Here is a 23,873-nt window from a genome sequence, read left to right on the forward strand (position 1 = left end):
AAAACAAAACGGCAAAGTCCTTTGGAGTGGCAATTTTCTATCTATATCATTGGAATATATCGTAGCCGAATGGGTGGGTGTGTGACTACTATTTATTTGGTGCTGCCCGACAGGGAACACCTAATTTATATGAGTATAATAATGGTTGTATTTCTGCTGAGTTTCTTCCCTCTCATAAACAACCATCTGCCGCTCGGAGGCGACGTAAAACTGTAGGTCCCTCCATTTGTGGAACGCTATCAAGATGAACGCTACAAATAGGCAGAGGAACTCAGCCGAAAGAAACCAACAGATAATCTAAGGAGTAATTATTTATATATTTATAATGTATCGTAATATATATAGTATCCCTCCTACTTATTTTTATTAGATTTTGTCATCTTTGCGGATATGCATATTGGTTGTATCCATACAACATTTGAGGGTAGGTTATTCAACCGCACTGCAGTTAGCTCACTTTACTAAGAAATATTTAAGTGCGTTTTAGTAGAAGGCTAAGGAATAAAGTTATGAAAAAGTCATTCAGAAGCACTCTTAAATAGAAAAGTGTCATGCTAGTTAAATATTGGAAACGATCCTTCGAAGGCATTAAAAGTTTTTCAAAATATTGTTGAACGATGTATTCAAGCCCGTCACTAATTTGAGCCACTCAACGAGCACTCGCTTGATATTAACTAACTTGTGAAATAGGCCCTTAACCAATTGCTGATTTGCACATTACAAAATATCATAGCTTCTTTTTCTACAGACTATGATCATCACTAATTTCTACCAATTGGTACACGTAAGCCAATATTTAAGTCTAGGGTCCTAGTGAAAAAGACTTCAATTATTTACCGACCTAAATTTAGGAACTCTACAGTATGTTATTGTTTATCATGGCCGAACGTTTTGTGAGTGACATGAAGGCAATGGGGTTCAGGGTTCGCACAAACTATGGATGTTAAACATCAAACACATTTTTTTCTAATAGCAGCCGCACATCGGTAAGCTATGGTAAATTTTTGCACATAAGAAAATACGTCTCATAAAAGTCATTTGCTGTTCACAGGCGACATGAAACTGCAAGTTCCTCCATTCGTGGGACAACATCAAGGCATCTTAATTCGTCATTATCCCTTTTTTGAAAATTTACTACAAGCTTGAGTTTTCTGAGACACAGCGTTGGTTTTACCCGCCAAAAATGAGAGTATTAGGGTATAACAGCTTGTATTGTGTGGAATGACTTGTATTAGCACTTGGGAGTGATTGCCATGCTTTTAACTGGGTATATACGGCTTGGTGAAAAGTGATATGTCGAATTCATTCTTGCCGAGATCATGTAAAAGACATAGACCCGACGAGAGACTTCTATTAGCTTTCGAAGGGATCGTTGAATAATTGTCGAATCGAACGTCGAAGAGTTTAAAATTTCCATCATTTATGCATATCACAAGTCAAATTTTTTAAGGCTAACTACAACATGCTCTTCGCCATCGACCTAGACGACGTCATGAGCCAATTCACCCACCACAAATGAGGCATCGTATGGAGTTTTAACAGACAACTTGATGACCTGGACTTCGCCGATGGCATCTGTCTCCTCTCGCACACACTCACTGACATGCAAGCCAAGCCGGATTTGAGGTCGGGATGAGAGTCAACCACGATAAAGCAAAACATATAATGCGAATATTCAGCTCAAGTGTGAAGTCAGTATTGTTGAACGGAAGTGAAACATTGCTGGTTTCTAACACCATCACACAGGGGTTATAATTTTTCGTCAAAAGCCTCCACACCACGTGCTGTGAAGATCAACGAATGAGGAACCTATCCTACAACAAATCAAACGCATAAAGTGGCGATGGATAGGTCACAAGCTTAAAAAACGCCCATATAGCATCGCGAGATTGGCACTGGACTTTAACCCGCAAGGAAGCAGAGGTCGCGACCGGCCAAAGAATACTTGGAGAAGGTCGCGTTGCGCGAGATTGCAAATGCCGACATCACATGAGACGACGCAAAAACAACATCCCAGAACAGTGTACGATAGAAGAGTCTTGTCGAGGCCCTATGCTCGAGCGGAGTGAACAAGGAAAAAAAGCGGGAAAGCTTACTACTGAGGGTAATAATAAATTTTTGACTTCAATACCTTTTTTTATTACCTGTTAAGTAATGTTATCTCTATTTCAGCATATTCTGATGAAATTTTAGTATATACGAGATCATTTCTTCTTCACATAGTAAAGCATAAAAAAATTATTTCTTTAAAAGAAAAACAGATGTTAGAAGAGCAACGCATATGCTTCATCTTATTTTCTCTTTGACTGATATGCAGGGAGCTCGTTGGGAGGACGTATACAATGTTATTATTAGAAAAAGCTTTGTGGTGAGAGGCTCACTCCTCACTTCTTCCTCAAGGCTTTGTAAAAGTGGTTCGGCAGAGATGTACTGAGCATTAGGCATATGAGATCACTTTTTATTCTCCATTTTCTCTATTACTGATTCTTTATTTTTAATCGAATTTCACATCGAATCAATAAGCGTATACGCATTTCTAAATGGAGTTTTATTCTACTCTATATCTCTACCTATGGTTACCGACTTTAGAATTATTTATGACTGGAAATATTGCATCCAAATTTGAATAATAGGATCAAAGCGATAGAATCGATGTATTCTAATTTATGTTGAAGCCTTTGCAAAGCGTGGGTAAATACGAAGGCAATCGTGAAGGTCACTAAAATTTCGTCTACGTAAATTCTAATTTGTGTATATGTGTATTGCTGAATTCCACATGCATATACCTGCAGAAATCTTTTTAATTCGATTACTATGTACTTTTTTTTGCAAAAACGTATCCCAGCTTCAATACGGATTGTATGGACAGACAAGTTGCAAAATGACGTAATTTCTAAAAATTTCGCTTTTAGCTCATCAACAAAAACAAGAAAAAACAAGTAATTGTGACAAAAGCAAACGAAGCGACGCAATGGTAGAAAAGCTTGAAAGTGGTCTTTAAGCTGAAGCACAACGGTGTGGAGTGCGGAACCTGTGCCGCCGAACCTGTTGCCTGAGCTGGCACAACGTTGATGAATAGCTCTGTTGTGCTGCGCTTAATTTTCACTGTTGATGGCTTTCGTGTCATTTCAAGTTCAAAGCAAAACGCGCTTGGCATATTAAGAGATATTAAAAGTATCTGGCGGCGGTCTGTATTAAGCATTTCTTACTTTTTTAGTTTATATTCGATTTCATTCATTTTAACAAACCTTAACAAACTTACTTGTTTAAAGTTCCTTCTTATTTCTGGTGTATTTCTAGTATCATATATATTCATAAGTGATAAATGATTGGTTGAATGCTGACACCTGTTATACACATGTATAGTACATGAAAGATGTGCAAGTATGTATTGTGCAAACTTAATCATAACATCATGAACAGAATCAGCAAAAGCACGTCAACGTCGTTGCCAGAGCCAGACTTCAGTGTCAACGCGTCATATCGACATATGTATGATACTTTATACAATGTATACTTGTATGTAAGTATGTATGCACTGTTGGTGTAATTATAGGTGCGTGGGTTCGTGTGTGGCGCGGAGAATGGCATTGAGCTCTAACTGTTCTACAACAAATTGCTGTTAATAATTGGAGCTAGTGTATTGGTGCATTCATATTGAGGTGAATATGAAAACAAATAATGATGACCTAATTGCGAAAAAAGCAGCGTTTTTTCGACAAAAACTTTTTTTTCCAAGATTTGTTCGGGTATTGTTTGAAGTTTCCAAATTTTGTTTGCAAACTCAATTTGCCATTTTTTTGCCAAATAATTGTATTTTTCAATTGAATGATTTGTATAGCTGAATTTTTAATTATTGTTTGAAGTATTAAATTGTGTAGCGGAAATATGCGGACCTATTACTCTCCATAAAATATCGTAAATAACAATAAAAATCACTTAATATAATATTAGCATATACAAAACCACTAAACGATGAAATTGATCAAATTCGCTTTCTAAAATCAACACACATGCGCTTTATACTCGAAAACGTAGATTGTTACTTTAAAATGCGACTACCCCGCAGGAAAATAAGGTGTTAGTTCATACTCAGACTTATTTGGCAAATATTGAAAATATCAAAAAAATAAAATTAAAATTTTGTTTTAAAGAATTTTTTATTCTTTAAACATTACGTATTTATTTTTGTTAAAATACTTTTATTTTGCTTTATTTTCTTTTAAAATTTAATTTTAAAATATTTACTTTAAATTTAAAATATTTACTTTTTATGATGATACAGATCATTGCTTGAAGTGGTGTAGCGGTAACAGTAATATGGCTTACATTATTCGACACTATCGCTAATTGAAGTAAAGGTAATGTAAATTTGTTGCATTAGTTTCAGTAGCGGAGTAATGAGTGTAACAAATTTCAATTAAGCGCCGTGTAGTGGTAGTAAAAACTTAATTATAGCCCATACAACTTACAGAGACTTACAACTACGACTTACAGCAACGAATACCAAGTTCTGAATATAAGAAGGTGGACTTTACGAATGATAGGATGCTCGGTCATAGTGTTATTTTCGACAGCCAAAGGGAACTTTTTACTACCGTCACCTGTTAGTACCAGTACCGAATTATCAAAAAAGCAAAGCAATGGAGGCCAATTAGCACCCAACTTACATACTTTTATAGAAAAGTCATGGATGTAAATTTCCTGCAGGGCGTCAAATATGGAGTCATGAGAACTGGTCTAGGCTTAGTCTTCCTTTTAGTAAAACTCATTGCAAACGGGTGGTTTCAAATTTTATTCGATTGAAATTTAGCGAGTAAAAATTTATACGAAATATAAAACAAATTGCGAGCATTCCATTGACTTGTCATTAGCATATTAATGCAATTAGCTGGCAAAAACTACTTTCTAAGCGAATTCGGGTATTTTTAAATTTCCTTGCTTTGATTTGTGCATGCATACATACATACGCACACGCATATTGGATATTTTATTGTTCACTATACAGATAAAATGTTAAGGAAATATTCTATAAAGCGTAGCGAATCCAGTTTATGAGTCATATATGTATGTATGTCGACACATTCTACGAAATAAAGAAACACAAATTCCCATCAGCGTCCAAAAGAATGTGTAAGGATTTGAATATGTACCCATGAAGGTGTATGTATGTACATTCTGTCAAAAAAATATCGGGAATTGTTCATTTAAAAAGCGCGCGTTACACATTGGCTTGTTTTTGGCATTTAATTACATATATCAGTCAACCGCAGGTGCGCCTGCGATTTTCACTATGGATAAAAATATCGAACAAAGAATTTGTCTTAAATTTTGTGATGTGAACAGGATTTCGTGTGTCGAACCGCAAAATGTTGCAGAAAGTCTATGGCGAGTGTGATTTATCAAAAACACGGGCTTACGAGCGGTATAAGGCTTTTGTAGAAGGCCAAGAAGTCGTGGAAGATTTGTCGCGATCTGGTCGCCCATCAACGTCTTCAACAGATGAAAACGTCGTCAAAGTCAATGAAATGGTGCTGGAAAACTATCATTTAAGGGACCTTAGCGTGTCTCACGATTGGGGATGAGACGCGTTGCTGCTTGACTCGTTCCAAGAAAGTTGAATTTCTTTCAAAAAATTCATCGGAAGCAGGTCGCTGAAGATATATATGCTTGAGCAAGTAAATTCGGGACCACCGTTTATCCAGCGCATTATCAGGTGATGAGACGTGAGCGTATTAGACGTGGGTATATGAGTTTGACATGAAAACCAGTCAAGAGGCGGCTGCATGGCGCTATCCACATGAGCCGAAAACCAAAAAACCACTTCAAAGTCGGTCAAAACTGAAAGTCATGCTACTCGTTTTCTTTGATTATCATGGTGTTGTGCCCACGGAATTCATTCCAAATGGTTCTACGGTAAATAAAGAATATTGTTTGGAAGTTATGTGACGTTTGAGAGAGAATGTGGGTAGGAAACGGCCCAATTTGTGCAAAAAAAATCATGGATCTTGCACCATGAGAACGCACCGTCTCACAAGGCTCATATTGTGAACACTTTTTAGACCAAAAGGCTCGGCCAATATCATGGAAGAACCACCGCATTCACCGGGTTTAGTCCCCTGCAACTGTTTCTTTTACCCAAAACTTAAATTGCCACTTCGCGGACGCCGCTTTGAATCGATAGAGGCCATTAAGGAATATTCGCTGAAGGAGCTGAAGAAGACCTCTTCAAACGCGTTTAAACGGTGCTTTGATGGCTGGCCTAATCGTGGGCATATGTGTATTGCTTGGAGTGGAGCCTTTTATGAAGGCGACAAAATAAATTTTGATGATTAAACAATTATTTTGCGTTTTATTGAACAATTCCCGGTACTTTTTTGACAGAATGCATATGTATACGCGTTTTCAATAGGGCTATAACATCACTTTTGCGGAGCCTAAGTGGCAATTCAAAGAATCTCGAGACTTCATTTCTTAAGTTAGTTTGATCTCTTAAAGGAAAATTCTTAGTGAAAAATTCGCCGCAAAATGGTTTCGAGACTTTTGCGAATGTCATGAATCGACTTCTTTAGCATATTTTGAACTGGGGTGTTGCACACTGACACAAAAACATTCTAAAGTGAATAGGTTGGCTCGAATTTATATACCATAGCACGCACAGCCATCTGGTGCGACCAAAAATTCGTAAGCGCTGGTAAAGTTATAACCACCGGAACAGAATTTCGACAGTAATTTTTCCAAGCATTGCTGGTCCACGAACTTAATATCATAATCATGAGAAAAATGTTGACGTTTGGGCATTCGCAGGTCATAAACAAAATTTAAGGGTGGGTTTTTATCTAAATACCATAATATTGTTATTTCCCATTAAACATACATATGTATTAAAAAAAAATCACCCAAACCTTAAGAAGGCTTTAGAATTTTGAATGTATGCACTTAAATAGAAGCAACTATTGTAAAAGTAAATGTCCAAGAGATAAAGATTAACTATTAACAGAAAAAATTAACCAGCATTAGCATACACACACACAAACTTTTATATAAACGATTATCCGTTGCAAACATATTTTAATGATTAATGGACATTTAGTCAAACATATAATTTAACATATTTATAATATTTTACAAGTTCGAAGAATTCATTAGTCATCAACAAAATAAATGAGGAAACAAATATTTTTTAAAAACGTGATCACACGCTTCGAATGTGATGAAGTTCAAAATGACAAAAAAAAAATAAAACAAATACAAATTTTTTTTTCTGGAAACTCTCATAATAAATAGCTCTTTGCCATTCTACAGCGAAAAATGCAAAAATACTAATTTTCTTTTCCTCTGGCCAAGAAATGTGTTTATTTGCCACTGGTCATTCGCTATTTGTTGCACGTAGTAATGGATTTCTATCTCTTTTATGAACGTAGGTACATATATGGTATATGTACATGCTCGTATATTGCGAATTGTATGACTTTTTACCACATTTTGGCTTATAGACACACCTTTTTGTAAGATTATGCAATTTATACCATAAAAACCCTTCCAGGAAAGATTAGCTTCAAAATACAAAAACCCTGTGCAAATTGGACCATTCTATGCATAGTTATTAGTGTGTAGGTATATACATATGTATGTATATTTTCTGTCTTTGTTTTATTAGATGTGGAGTTAAGAAGTAGCCTCATATGAACTCTGCAGTCTCACATAATTGTATCGAAACTGATTGATGATTGCCTCACTGTCATTGACAAAGCCGTGCCAACCAAGATACAGGGTTGTTAATATTCGACGGACCCATCTGGCAAACCTGTATCTTTTGACAGAGACGTCAGATCGCTTAAGGACATACCGCGTTGGAAGCGTCAGTCTAAGCAGATTTTTACCATGGAACAGTAGTACTATTACAGTACACGCCACGCAAGTGCTTTTAAATTGTTGAAATTTACATTCAACAAAAGAAGTCAATTGTGAAAACTTAACGTGCGTATAAAGAATTAAATAATGGGGAAAGTGTGGGCCTTCTAAGAACACCATTAAACGTTTGTACGAAAGGTTTTCGACTGGTGATGCGACCAAGGCAATCGGATGAGAATATTGCTCTTGTACGGGCCAGTGTTGAGACGTCGCCAAGGACATCCCAAAATCGCCGTTCTCAGCAGTTGGGCATTGCTCGGACCACTTTACAACGAGTTATCCGCATTTATTTACATTTGTTCCCGTATAAGATTCAATTGACGCAAAGATTGTTGCCTGCGGACAAGCCTCGTCGATTGGAATGGGCCCAAAAAACACATGGGTCCGTCGAATATGGGCAACCCGTTAGCTGTCTTACTGTGTACTGAGCAAACGAACCGCATAACGACATGCTACGCTATATCGGTATTTCAGGATCAGGAGCCCTGGAACCCCTCATACTACACTCATTGAATGGAGTATTTAGGTCCAAAGACGGGTCAAACGTTCAACATACACTTTAAATTAGACTGGTCGAACCAACAAAATTACATTGGGCACTGCTTGTAACCCAAACTATTCCCTCAGTAATCTTTCGAAGACAAGTTTCTGCCATTTTTGCAAGCTGAGCGATGTGTTATAGGAAAACATTCTGAGTGAAAGTGTCTGTGAAATTCTTTCAGAGGGGTTCCCGATCTCGGTGATATGGCCCTTATATATATCATATATATAATTGGCGCGTACACTCTTTTTGGGTGTTTGGCCAAGCTCATCCTCCTATTTATGGCGTGCGTCTTGATGTTGTTCCACAAATGGAGGGGCCCACAGTTTCAAGCCGACTCCGAATTGCAAATATTTTTTATGAGGAGCTTTTTCATGGCAGACATACACTCGGAGATTTTGCCACTGCCTGACGAGGGGCGACCCCTATTAGAAAAAACTTTTTCTTAATTTTGATCTTTCATCGAACCTACGAACGATTCATTCGAACCTACGTTCTATCTGAATTCCGAATGGTTGTCACGCTCCAACTCATTCGACCACGGCGGCCTTAGTCCATCTAAAATTAATCATGAGAAAACCTGCCGAACTCAAATCAGATGTCAGAAATTTTATACGACCACACAATTTTCATAAAGAAATAAAATTTATTTTGATCACAATTAAAAGTGGACAAATTTAGTTCGCGTTTATTGGATTTGTGCGTCACCACCAGTCGTTTGGTCCACGTTCCAAAATAGAAAAAACATTTTTTCTAGTATCAGTCACCTGCTACTATGCACTAACAAATTAAAAATTATAAAATATTCTTGCGTTTGGAAGCGACAGTAAACTGTAGGTCTCTCCATTTGTAAGACAACATCAAGATGCACACCATAAATTGGGCCAGAATATCCCCAATTATACAGATAGTGTTCTCCAATAAGAGGGGATCGAAATGGAATAAATAAAGCTGTGTGTGAGGTATTAACAATTTCTTTCTTAATTCATAGGCCCATGTATGTACGTGGGTATGTATGTTATTATGTGTGGAATATGGCAAGGAGAGTTCCAATTTTTTATGACTGCATAGATTTGGTTAAATTTGAGCAACAGCTTGGGTAGTGTTGACTTTTAGAGCATCTGCCTATTGCGGCTCAGTGACATAAACCTGCAAACTTGAGATAGTCCCACAACGATAAGTCTTCCAAGATCAAATTGCACCACCTTTGTGTCCAATTGACGTCTCCTCCGTGAAATATAACCATATAACTACATTCGCAAATCGGTTCATAATAAAGTTTTATCATTTCTACTTGCAACTCAATTGTATAATAAATAATAAACAACAATTTAGACAGGCACAGCCAAAATGCCATGATCGCCACAGCCTGTCGACATCGACCCGTCCTTATGGGAAAACGAAATTTGCTGAAGCTTTGGAGTTATAAACTGCATTCATTTAGTAAAAATACTGGGAGGCCATTGCCTACCGAGGGGCAACTGCTATTAGCAAAAACAAAAACATCTTTTCTATCGTTTCATGTTTCATGCCTGGGGTTTCGACCCCGAGACCTACCGAATGGTAGGCATCCATCAGTCAATTCGGTTACGGTGACCAAAAAAACTATTTTTATAATACCAGGCGCAAGTAGCTGGAGCAATTTGATTTTGTATGAAATATTTATATGCCTGAAATATTAGTATGTCTGGTAGCGGCAGGCTAATCACCTACCCTGTCAGAAATCAAAATAGATTAACGAAACCAACCGAGAGGAGTGAACAAGGAAAACCAAAAAAACAAAACAATTTTTTATGTCTGAGAATTATATTTCAAAAACAAATAAGCCAACACTGTTCATTTAAAATAAAAATTGCTTAAATTCTACCTTCTTTCCAATTTAAATTTATTTTTTTTTTAGTTTTTAAGTCAAACTATATTTATTTAAATATGTGCAAAACACACTGCGTCTCATTTTTTATCACATTTTCTATTGCTCTTTTGATTTGAAGAATTATTCTCCATATAAAAAATTAGTTTCTATGAATTAGGAATAAAAGTAATGGAATTGCATTAACATTCGACTACTTTGGTCACTAGCCAAAATTGAACAGTCGTTATCCTCAGTCAAATCATTTCGTGTCGTAAAACTCAAAGTTAAAAATGGCATTTTTTCGAGGCACAAAAAACTTCAGCCAATATTTCGCGAATCAAATACCGTACTTGGTCACTTAAGTAAAATTGTGAATACGAATATACACGTCACATTCGTATATGGGCACACATACAAGTACAAATATATTGATTTAGAGATTCACATCATCGCCAGTTATGGGTGAGATGAATCTGCGAGGTGACACGTCAAACAAATAAAAAATAGGCGAGCATTACAGAATTTAGCTTAAGGCGCTGATTTTAACACCTGCATACATATGTACATGTTTATATCATACATATATAACTATGTATTTACTAACCTTATAAGCAAACGATTTAGGTATTTCACTTAGGCCTTAGGTTGATGAGTGAGTGACTTGAAAACTAGAAATATAAGATCGGAAGATACTGAGATCCGCACACGCATGCAACGAGATATTTCGATGACTTTTTGTTCGCCGGCCGATAAACAAGCAGACGATTGCAAGCAGAGCACAAACTTTTAAAAGTTCTTTGTTATCTGTTTAATTTATTCTATTTTTTTTATTTTTTAATATTATTTTTATATTTCAGTTTCTTTTATTTACGCGACAAGCTAAAGGGTTCCTTTTCTCTTTATTTTGTTTCACTTGATTTCACTTATTATTTGGGATTTTTATATTTTACTTTTATTATTCGGTTATGATGAGATTTTTTAGTTTTTGCTTTCTGAGTTTTACCAACGAAGAACAAATTCGTACGTTTCGATCGAGCGCCAAAGACAGACTGATTCAAAGTCAAGATGAATGAAAGCGAAAAAGCGTTAGCGACTTTAATGCTATTGAAATGCCGCGACCGATCGCGTGCTCACTGCGCCACTTTATTTAGCTCCACTCCGCTCCGCTGCGCTGCTTTGGGAGCCGATCAAACAAGTTGATTCGTTTGGGAACGGAGTGTTCGCCGGGCGATCGAACTGGTGTGCAGCGGATGAGAAGGTGAATAGTTACCTACGTATACACATATACATATATGCACACATACATACATACATTGATATGCCTAATGCATATGGGAATGTAAGTAAAACGATGATGTTGTTTTGACCGAATATGTTAACCCCAAACATGTTTCCAAAAGGTGTTTTCCAAGATTCCGTCTGAGCCCACAGTAGTCGGCGAACATTGGTGATCGCCAATTGAATCGCCTTAGCGACGAGCGTAAACAGCAAAACGCCAAATAGTGGATGGTTGGCTAGTTTGGTGGTGGTGGTGGGCTCGGTTGATCGGAAATTGCAAATCTTGCTTGGGCGTCTGGGCACGCCGGACTGCGCGTTCAAAGCGAGCTGTGCGCGAGCAGCGCAACACACATACTTACATATAAAAATAACAATAATAATGAGAGTTTTAAAGGCCAGAAAACACTAACTGAAAAAAATGGCAATTCTGCCACAAAACAAGAACTGGCTGCTGAGCTTGGCTGAGGCGTTATTAAATTCGCAAATTTACCAATACATTCAACCACCTCAGCGGCTAACTAAAAGGTAGGAAAAGTGAATTTTGTTGGTTGGTTTTTGTTTTCATAAACACTCTTTTCAATGTTTTTTTTTTGCCTTTTTTTTTTGCTTTGCAGTTTACGAATACGACTAAATTCGCAAATAATAAATTAATATTAATGATACTACGGAGTAGTTAAACAAAAACACTTTGCTATACTAATTTTGTATCTAAAAGAAAATCGGTATTCTCTTTCACGCCATTCTCAAAACGTTTGTCCACGTCGTCGTTTCGTGAGATGACGTAAATTTTCAAAAGTATACTTCAGTATGAGGTTAAAAGGTGATATCAGATTTTTTAACGAAGACTTTAACGATTGATATGTACCAAGCGAATATAATTCGTATTTATATATGTATGTATGTATATTGTTATATATAATATAATATGCATGTGTCTGCAAACAATTTATACAATTACCGAAATTATTTTAGACGGTGATTGTTGGTGGTGTGATGTGATCTGTGACTTCACGGCCAACGGAAGCTGTGAGGGAAACGTTATTGAAAACAAATACTAGTACATTCTCCCGATGCACATTAGCTTAAACGACACTTGTTGATCTCAACTAGCTAAAGTATTGTAAATTGCGTTATTGCTTAGTTTTGTTCCTTATACAGTCCTTAAAATATGTCAGATCTGAAAAGCTTTATGTGAAACTTGTTTTTTTCTCAGCAGAAATATTATTTGGCCACACCAATTGAAAAAAATTAATTACAATAAATTCTTCTGTTTTTTTGTCACCTACTCAATTACACTTTCCCAACATTAAATATAAATACAATAATAATAATAATAATTGGCGCGTACAATTCTGTTTAATATTAGTTTAATCAATATACAGGGCGTTCCATCTATTTGTCACACATGAAAACTTCGAATAACTCGGACAGTAAACTTACTGGAACATTAAAAATCCTCGAATTGTGTATGAGCAACCTCTGTATGATGTTAAAGTCTGCATTATATATCAGATAATAATTGGAAATAAGTAGGCAATGCAACGGGATAAATAAAATTTGATGGGGAAGTGATTCTGAACAAATTTATTATTTTGCACGTTGTAGAACATATGAAGACTACGATTTACATGTATGTATAGTCTGTCTAATGGAAGCGTTTCTGAACTTTCAAACTTAGAGTATATACATATATATATTAGAGTATATACATATATATATATATATATGCAGATGGCTAATCCTCTACACATCTTACAATAATGGATTACAGAAACCCCCATAAACAAACTTAAAGTACCGTTACAAAACAAATTTAAATCTTGCTAAATAGGCGCATTCTTTTGTAATAGTTAGTTAATTTTGTGAGAAATTTAGGAAGAGTACGTAGTTTTTACAAACTGAGTTCCGCATTTGAATAACGATTTGAAACAGTGTTCCTATGTGTTCAGGACGTGCAGTTGCAGCAAAATACTTGAAAAAATCCACGACGTTCATAAATAAATGGGTGCAATGATATACTGAAGTTAGAAACATTGGCGACTTCCCCACGCGAGGCCCAAAAAATACCTATCCAAGCAAGACCACAAAATCATTGATTTCTTTGTGACAAAGCCGAATTTCTCGACTCCTGAAGCTTACGTAGTTTTAAGGAAAAGTGGTGTTATTGTATCCAAACGCATGATTCGAAGCGTTTATGTGCAGAAGACCTCAAATTTCGGAGCGCAATTAAAAAACCGCTGCTCTCATTATCACACATTGAAAACGAATTGCATGGGCCAATGCAAATTTAGAGCGGAATCGGGCAAACGTAATATTCGTCGCATGAATATTTCTTTTGGGCGAATAGTAACACGATAACTTCAATGAACTGCTAAGCATTCAGTTAAGTTTCATGTTTGGATTTCAGGTTCATTCCCCAACTGGAATGCAGTTTTGATGAAAAAAAAATTACCGTCAGCTGCGAAGATATTTGGAAGAACTAGCATACCTTGGATTTTAGAAGAAGACAATTAGCACAAGCATCGAAGCAGAATGAAATGTTCAGTTGGCCTTCCCAGACGCCTAATGTCGACACTGTTGAAAATATTTGGGCAATAGTTATACATTTTAGCTATATACATATGTAAAATCTAGAAGAAGTGTCAGTGTTCACGCTGGTATCTTTTTAGACAATAGTCAGGCACGAAGCTCAAGTGAAGCGGCAAATTTATTTGCTGAGTTTTTTAAATCTAACTTTGTGCGACTTTTAGATTGTACTTTTAGATTGTGACTTAGATTGTACCCTGAACTTTGCAGCTCTTTGCCCCTCTCCTGGGGATATTAGTAATGATTTACGTAAATTCAACTCTTCCTCTCAAACTGATGCTGATGGACTGAAAATGATTTTCAATAAATCTTTATCGTCAGGGAGTTTCAATGGCGCATGGAAGTTATCTTCCATTACGCTCTTCTTTAAGAGTGGCAATAATAATGGCGTTAGAAATTATAGGCCGATTTCAAAGCTATCGACTATCGCAGTCAATGCAAAACTGAGCTTTGTGGTGAAATCTTTAATTTGTCCAAATCAGCATGGGTTGGTTGCTAAAAGACCTACAGTATCTAATCTGGCTGCTTTTAGTGAATACTTTATTGATTCTTTCTCGGCTAGTTTCCAGGTGGACTCTATTTACACTGACTTTTCGACAAAGTGTCTCATAGTATCTCAATTAAAAAATTAGCTTGTTTTGGCTTGCATTCTGCTTTTCTGCAATGGATAAACTCTTATTTTGCTGCCCCCTCTGGTGTTCTGCAAGGAAATATCTTGAAACCGCTCTTATTTGTGTTATTTATTAATGACTTGAAAAGTTGTTTCTCATTTGTTTAATTCTTGCTAATATATATGCTGATGACGTTAAGACCTCCTCAGCGACCACGACTCAAGAGGATGTCATTAAACTTCAAGCCGACATGGATACTTGTGGTGCCTGTGGTGGAAATCACGTCTTTCGCTGAACTTATTCAAGTGCTTTCAAATGTCTTATCTCGACTTGTGTCCTGCAGTGTGTTTGCAAGTTTTAGGCCTTTGGCGTTATCTTTGATAACAAAATTTCTTTTAATAACCATATGAATTAGATTACTTCAAAATCTTTCTCGATATTGGCCTTCCTCAGACGGAACGCCACTAAGTGCTCTGATCCCTATACCATTAAGTTACTTTATACATCAACTGTTAGGTCTCATTTAGAATATGCTGCTTTTATTTGGAGACATTGCTTCAGCTATCAATAGAATCGAGCGTTTGCAAAAAAATTGTCTCAAATATGCCCCTCAGTCTCTGAATTTTATTGATCCCATGCCATCTTATTCTGCTCGCCTCATGCTTAGAAGTCTCAAGTCCTTAGAAATGCGTAGGTCTATACTCTGTCTGTCTTTTACTCATAATATTTTTACTAGAGTCATTGGTTCTACTTGTTGGAAAGGATTCGATTTAATGTTCCCCAGCGATCTCTTAGGAACCTCTTTTATGGGGAAAACTTTCAATCTAAGAACGCCAGTAATGCTCCCATCTCTTGAACTCTATGTTATAGTTGTTTTTAAATACATAAAATATATCAGTAGTTTAATTTAGCAAGTTTTGACTGTTTTATAGTCTGTAAGAATTGTAACTCATAGACTTAAATAAAAAATTTAATAAATAATGGTAGCATAAATCCTTTGCTTGGTACATGGATTTCGCCGAGCTTCTCCATCAATTTGTCATTTGTATTTTGATGCTGTCCTACAAATAGAAGAATCAGAAATTTCATACCGCCAGCGAACTGTAAAATGTTTGTATGAAAGACATTCGCCATTTGCAATTGCCTGGCGACAGTTTGCCGCAATTAGCAAAAAACGTTTCCATTATTTGAAGTTTCACATTCTCGGTAGGCAGCGGCGCTTCACTATTTTCTGTACTTTTTCACCTCACTCACTAAAGAAAATCATCCCTGCACTTCTATAACTGAGAAGTAATATTTGTCACTTTTCTCAAATTTGACTTCAAAATCATCAATATAAAATATCGCTCTTCGACTTCTTGATTCATTTGATGAATCAAGCTTTAGCATAATTTCTGAAATTGGGGTCACAGTGAAATACAAACGCACATGCATGAATATCCCAAAACGCCATATGTTTTGTTTCAGTTTGAGATACACCAAATGCCCACACACACATACCGCAGTCTCATTAGTTCCCGAAAGTGGAATATGAACAACCCGCGCATCCCAGCAGCGGCATCCTATACTTACAAGTAAATAAAAAAATCTCAAAACAATTAGCAAAATAAATCTTTGGCAATGCTTTGCACAAAAAAAAAAGAATTGGACTATATTCAGCCAAACACGAGTATGCCAAATAATTAGAACAATGCCAAAACCAAAACAGAGCGCACCAAATACGAAATATCCCAAAATCGCATAAAAAATGTGTCATGAAAAATTACAAGTAATTCGAGACAATAATGGCGCATATCGCACAAGCCATCGTTGGCGGAGAACATGACGCGTCGCCGTGATACAGCTACTCCCACACCAAATGGACGAACAACCATACTCAATGTAAGTATGCATATACACATATACATATTCATATATGCATATACACATATACATATTCATATATACATATATACATATATGTATGTGACAATATACATTTTAAATTGAATAAGATGCATTCGAAACAACTATATTAAATTGAAATTTGAGTATAGTAACCGAAATGTCCAAATGACCGGCAAATAGTCGTGGTCGAGTCGTTGCAAGGCGTTGAACCAAGCCAGCTAACCTCAAGATGCGTTCTAGTTTCCCATGTACAAGTAAACTACGCACGTACGAGTATTCATAGCACCGATTTGGAAACATTGATTCATGTCAAATGGCCAATCGTGTGGACAGTGACGCAGCTGCATTTGTTGCTTCAAGTAAGCATTTGGTGAACAGTAGTGACACAGTGCGTCTACTTCAAAGCAGCCAACAACTTTATGAAGTAAATCGACAAGACCACCGACGCCAAAGCCAACACAACAGCCATCACCTCAATATGTTCATATACACATACACACATATACATGTATATCAAGTACTAAAGTGCATAGCAATGAAAGCCGCTAACATCAGCTACCCAGCCGGCGACTGCTTGCACGCACACACATACACGGCCAACACGGTTAGGTCCACGTCCAATAGCTTGGCTTTCCAATAGACCAGTCAGCCGAACTACCGCCAAATCAAATCAAATGAAATCGAACCTAATTGTGCAGCTAGAAACCGGCAAAATATGAGCAATTCAAACAGCGTATCGCCCAACACATTAGCCGGTTGGAATACAGCTCTACTACACATATACATATGTAAATAATCATTAATAAATGATCTTTACTTCTATATCTGTAAGTATGCATGTGTGTATATATGACCAACGTCAACCAAATATTGTGCGCCGTGTTTTGCAGGTTGGGAGCAGGCGTGCATGCGCGTTAGCACAATGAATACGCTCTAATGTGGGTAGGATGCCGTGGCATTTTGTTTATTTTATTCTACCACTATGTTACAATTTTTATATTGTGTTTGTCTGTTAAAGCGCGAATTTCCATGAATGTACGAGTAAGAAAATAAATAAGAAAATACATTGCAATTTCTAATGATTTCATTAGCGCTGAACTGAACTAACTAACTGAATTCTGATGCACCGTGGGTGCTATCCGATTAATATGTCAACAAATGAATAATTACTTGTCTTGTTTTACAATTGAATTGTGCATTTTATTTGTATCTGTGCATGAAATTTTCAATACATCCCTGTCCGCCAACACGGCCGAAAAAATGTTAAATTATCATTCCTCCTTTTTGTTATAGTTGCCGCTTTCGATTCCCCACTTCTTTCGTTCGAATTCGCTGCTCGCCAGGCACAAAATTTGTAAGTGAGAGCAACAACAAATTAGCCGCTTAACACACAAGCGATTTTCTTAGTCCAGTATCTCCAAGTATAAGCAAGGATATTTCCTTTAGACGCCTTCTATTCGCCAAGCGTTTGCGAGTGGCGAATAAATGAAGAAACTGACGCAAATAAACTTATAACGGGTAATTTTTTGCTATTATCTTTGTAAACAGTTGGTTTAAACAGCTGACGCACGTTTCGTGTTTTGTTTCACTGTCAAACATCTTCAGTTTGGTCTATAATTTAACCATGAATCGTCTTACAAACGAACAACGCTTGCAAATCATTGAATTTTATTATAAAAATGCGTGTTCTGTTAAGAAAGTTTAAAGTCGAAAAATTGTGTTCAGCGACAAAGCTCATTTTTCGATCAATAGGTACGTAAATAAGCAGAATTGTCGATTTTGGAGTGAAGATCAGCCAGAAGAATTGCAAGAGTTACCATTGTATCCAGAAAAGGTCACAGTTTGGTGCGGTTTATGGGCTGGAGGTATCGTTGGACCGTACTTCTTCAAAGATGCAGCGAATCGTAACGTAACTGTGAATGGTGAGCGCTGAAATGATATCCAACTTGTTTTTGCCCAAAATGCAAAAGCTTAACTTGGATGACATGTGGTTTCAGCAAGACGGTGCCACATGCCACACATCACGCGTCACAATGTTAAAGCTTATGTCTATTTAGACAAGCCTGCTTCAATTAACGCATTGGAAGACAACATTAAAGCATTTATATGTGAGATACCGGCCGAAACGTTGGAAAGAGAATCCAAAATTGGACTAAGCGGATGGACCATTTGAAGCGCAGTCGCGGTCAACTTTTGCATGAAATAATCTTCAAACAAACCCTATAGTATGTTGGCAGCACTGGAGAGGAACTGACAAAAATTACATTTGTTTGGAGGCACTTAATAAGTAAAACCACGTTCATATAGGGCAACGTTTCCTGCTTAAACTCGTTACTTGTGGTGGTCGTGTTCTGTCTACATACTTAATGTTCTCGAGCTACTCAAAGTTTTTATTAGCTGTAGATTAAAAATCAAAAGAATTGCAAACAAGAGAGTCACCGTGTATGAACACAATGGGTAAGACCAAAAGAGTTTTCGCAAAGTTCAAGCAACAAAAGTCTCCCTGTATAAACACCGTTTAATAAAACTTGCCTCATATCAGAAAGGGGTGTTGGCAGCATTGAGTTATACCAGTTTAATGAGGTATGTATAACCACACTCACTAAGGGCGAATCTTGCTGAATAAATTTGTAGTTGCTCTTACATACAAATTTTTCGACAAGCGAGCAGAGCCCAAACAAAGCGAGTATAGAGGTGCTAAATCAAAGGTTTCTTTTATTATATTTTACATACTTTAGGCGCGATTTTTTTTTTTTTTGAAAATCAATGGAATTTCGTTACAAGCTAAGCAGCAGGTGGAACGCTTTGAAAAACAATTATATTGCATAACAGTTTGTCAAACGAAAATTATGCAGTGCTGCCAAATCATATGCAACGTTGAATTCATTTTGTTTTATACACTACTCGCTGGGTGATGGGTGAATTGAAAGCAGCTGTTATGTTACATATATGCTTGAAAGTTCAAAGTTCCATCATCGCCACCGCCGGGCGTCATACGAAATTTGGTGACAATACTGCAGTGACAAACTGACTGGTGTCCGAAGGTATAGGAAGCACTCTAAATTATTTGAAAAGCGCCCCAAACTGACGCTAAACTCAAAGTCATCGTGTTCTTCCAGTCGTTCGTCAAGCGCTAACACCGGGTATAGATACAATTCCAATTTATGTTTTTAAACTCGCTGCTAAGGCAAATACAGAAGTATACGTTTAAAGAATGTCTTACAGAAGGTGTCTTTCCTGATATATTAAAAATACAGCAACTAGCTCTTACCAAAAACTAGAAAGCCACCTTGAAATTCCTTAGCATTCCCCATGTTTTCAGTTTCTCTAACTAGACTGCTTCGGTAGAAGTCACATATCGCCGTAAGTTTTTCCTTTGATGTCCTTGAAATTTTTTGACACAGCATTTATAAAGTATTATATATATATATATATAATTGGCGCGTACGACCTTTCTATATGTAGGTGTTTGGCCGAGCTCCTCCTCCTATTTGTGGCGTGCGTCTTGATGTTATTCCGTAAATGGAGGGGCCTACAGTTTCAAGCTTTTATCAAAAGCTTTTTCATCGCAGAAATACACTCGGAGGCTTGACATGGCCTGCCCAGGGACGACCGCTATAGAAACAACTTTTTCTTCATTTTGGTGTTCCACCGAGATTCGAATCTACGTTCTTACTGAATTCCGAATGGTAGTCACGCACCAACCCATTAGTAACCCAAGAAGTATTAGTCTTTAAAAAATAAATATCCAAAAGTTAGGAAAGTTAGAAATAGGCTTCAGGAAGAGGAAATCAGCAGTAGATGCAGCAAATATGTGAACAAGCTGGCAGAAAATGTAAAAAAAAGTGGGAAACGGTGGAAGGTATGGCCAAAATAATACTGCTTGCTCAACAGTAGATGCATTTTTAGCAAATATAGTGTTGTGGAACACCTCCCTCTGCTGGAGTTGTCACAAGAATCTGTTCTGGATCCAACACTCTGGAATATAAAATACGATGGTATGCTCCGACTGCCGTTGCCGGAGCGAGGGAAAGTGCATATGCATGATACAAACGATGCAGAAAACTGTTCAATAAGCAACAGAAAGGCTAGAGAAACGTCAGCCAATAGAAACTCACCTCAAACCGGTCATAAAATACTTAGGCATTATGTTTGATATGAGGCTTAGTTTTAAGGCACACGTTGATTATGGGGTTAAGAAAGCCGAAAAAATCGAAAAATAGTGGTTAGAGGGCTCTGCCTTATCGATATGCTGGCAAGTTCCAGTCAGACAAGTCAGGCGAAACGCGATGAGGAGGTCCAGAGGTGCTTACGGCACCTGTGTGATGAAATCACACAGCCAGCGATCGTTGGACATCCCGCCTACCGCCGTAGATTCCAAAGTGGGTAAATGGACGATATGGTGATTTCCACCTAATCCAAATTCCGATGGGAAATAGAGTTTCTGTGTTTCTTACTTAAAACATTGAAACAAGATGAAATTTACAATTGAGTTTATCCTAGAAGGAGTTACACCTTTGATGACCTTTTGATGCCTCCAAGTTTACTGGCCTTTTGATTTCAATAAATAAAAAATCATTATTTCCTATGATTAATATAAAAAAACAATAAAATCCCACTACTACCATTTAAGTTCTATAGAAATGGAAATAGATTTTTACAGATTTCTGACGATTCGTTACACCGTTCACCAACTTGTGTACCCACGCACTTAACCACAAATATTCCGATTTACAAAAATAGCTACATGAACGTTCTACGACTCATACGAAATACGCCAAACAAGTTACATTGAATTTACGAATGACATCGTCTAGTCACTAACAACAATAATAATAAAAACACCAACGGCTGATTTCCAGAGAAGTCCAGCACAGTCAAGTTTATCGACAATTAAGACAAGCCAAGCTGGTTGAATGAAGTTGAAATACTCGCCCACCAGAAAAATATAGTCAAACCAGCCAATTGAATTGAAAATGTTCATGACCAAATGCGATACTAAAATTTGCATTACAGCACAGCTGACTTACGAAGACATAACATTACCTATCGTCGGTGACAAACGATGACGTCACTGCAAATGTCATTAACAAACGACTAGATAAAAACTGAGTCGAATAACAACCAAAACTGGTTAATGGTGATAATGATGAATATGGCCACAAATACTAATACAAAATATCACAATACAATCTCAATCTCAACCACAATTACATGGAACTTCAAACGGCAGAACGTCTATAGTGACAACAAGTTGCGCAAGTAGCCAGTCATTGTCGCCATCAATAGCCAGGCGCCCATCCGTTCTAGTGCTTGATGATATCAACCTAGATTTGTTGAGGCGAGTAAGAATCAATCAGATGGCCAATTTGGAGGCTTAAGTATTTATCGCTTTTTGTTTTTGTTTTTGATTTTCGAAAAGAAATTTATGTGTCGCCCTTTTATTTGGCGTTGTAATTTATTTTATCGAGTGGTCGTGGTGTGTATGTACATAAGTACGTACGATCGTCTGTGTAAGCTGAAGATGTATAAGTACATATTTAGCGCTTTCTGACTTGATTCGCTGCGAAGAGTCAAACAAGTAGCCGACGGGCGATTACCTGCGCGCAGCCAAGCAATGAAACGTCATCGCTAACGATTGAGTTTATACACACTTAGGCATGAACGTAAGTATGTATCTATGTAAACATATCTACTTTACATACACATAAGTCCCTGTAGGAAAACTCTTAATTAGTTCAAAAGATTTCTGATTCAGTGCTACCTGGAACTAGCTTCATCGTATGCAAGGTAGGAAACTATCTATGCTATTTGGTATTTATAAATACCGTTCTTCATTTTGTCACGCATAGTTAAAAAACTTTAACATTTGACAATCGATCAAAAAGTACCCGCGAAAAGTGAACATTTTTTCCTTTTATTTCTAAGTAATACGCTTTAAGGACAAAATGTTTTCCCACAGTTTCCGTTGTTTCTTCATATGCATACTTGCAGAAATAATTGGCATGTATATACCCTTCTCGATATTTGACCGAACTCTTCCTTACATTTCGGATGTGCGTCTTGACGTTCTTTCGCAAATTGGCAAGCCTACAGTTATATGCCGCCTCCGAATAGCTTTTTAAATGCAGAAATACAAATTCGGAGATTTGTTATTGCCTGTCTAGGGGCGACCGCCTTCAGTAAAAAAGTTTTTTGTCATTTTGTTTCATGTTTTCATTTCATGTTTCAGGTTTCCATTCGGCCGTGGTGGCCGCAATTTCTTTAACCTCCATTTCTTAAACCACTCCAAAAAAAAGCTCTGTCAGAGTTTCCAGTCTTAAAAATAAATTTCTATCTCACTCGTCGCTTGAGGAGTTGAATATTTTGCCCCCAAAGCAAGGGACATCAATAAGGAGAAGCAGTAGAGAAAAATAGAAATGATATGTATTTTGTTGTTGCCTAAATTCTGAAGAATGTCAAACTCGAAATCTTAAATTTGCCAGTTCGGCAGCTTAGAGAACACATACCTTCTGCTCAAATATGAACGAGACTGATTTAATAAAACACAAACGGTTAATTTTTGTTCAATTTTTATTTTATCTCCTTCAAAGTAATCACCATTGGAGGCGATACACATATGCCAACGTTTTTTCCAATCATCATAGCATTTCTGGAAGGCCGATTTCGGTATGGATTTCAGTTCCTTCTTCGAATTCTCTTTTATGACTTCAATTGTCTCAAAATGTTTTCCACGGAGCAGCAACTTGAGCTTGGGAAACAGGAAAAAGTCACATGGAGCCATCTCAGGCGAATACGGTGCTTGCGGAACGATATTAACATTATTTTTGTTCAAATAATCGCGAACAAGACGTGATTTGTGAGCTGGTGCATTATAGTGATGCAAGAACCATGACTTGTTGTCCCACAATTCCTTCCTTTTAAGACGAATGTTCTCGCGCAAACGCTTTAAAACGTCTAAATAATATTCAGCGTTAACCGATCAGCCTTGCGGAAGGAACTCCGAGTGCACCACACCTTCGTAATCGAAAAAAACAGTCAGCATAACCTTAATTTTTGAGCGACTTTGGCGTGGTTTTTTGGGTTTCGGCTCCTCCTCTTTGAACGATTTGTACCACTGGAAAACACGTGCACGCGATAGAGCAGAGTCCCCATAGGTTGTCTGCAATATTTTTAAGGCGTCTGAAGCCGAAATTTTGTTGGA

At 37.1% G+C, this 23,873-nt stretch overlaps 1 protein-coding gene across 13 annotated transcripts in view; it reads right to left on the bottom strand.

Annotated features, from left to right (window-relative positions):
• LOC128858259 (mucin-2) overlaps positions 1-23,873 on the bottom strand; it is a 131,308-nt gene that overhangs the window by 74,233 nt on the left and 33,202 nt on the right. Inside the window, exon 1 of one of the 13 annotated variants that reach the window (XM_054094381.1) lies at positions 10,912-11,378. The exons of the other annotated variants lie outside the window; for them this stretch is intronic. The gene's annotated coding sequence lies outside the window, so the exon portion shown is untranslated. Of the gene's footprint in view, positions 1-10,911; positions 11,379-23,873 lie in introns of those variants that run through there. 13 annotated transcript variants of the gene reach the window in all.

The sequence above is a fragment of the Anastrepha ludens genome, chromosome 3 (genome assembly GCF_028408465.1).
Source record: "Anastrepha ludens isolate Willacy chromosome 3, idAnaLude1.1, whole genome shotgun sequence".
NCBI classification, from domain to species: Eukaryota; Metazoa; Arthropoda; class Insecta; order Diptera; family Tephritidae; genus Anastrepha; species Anastrepha ludens.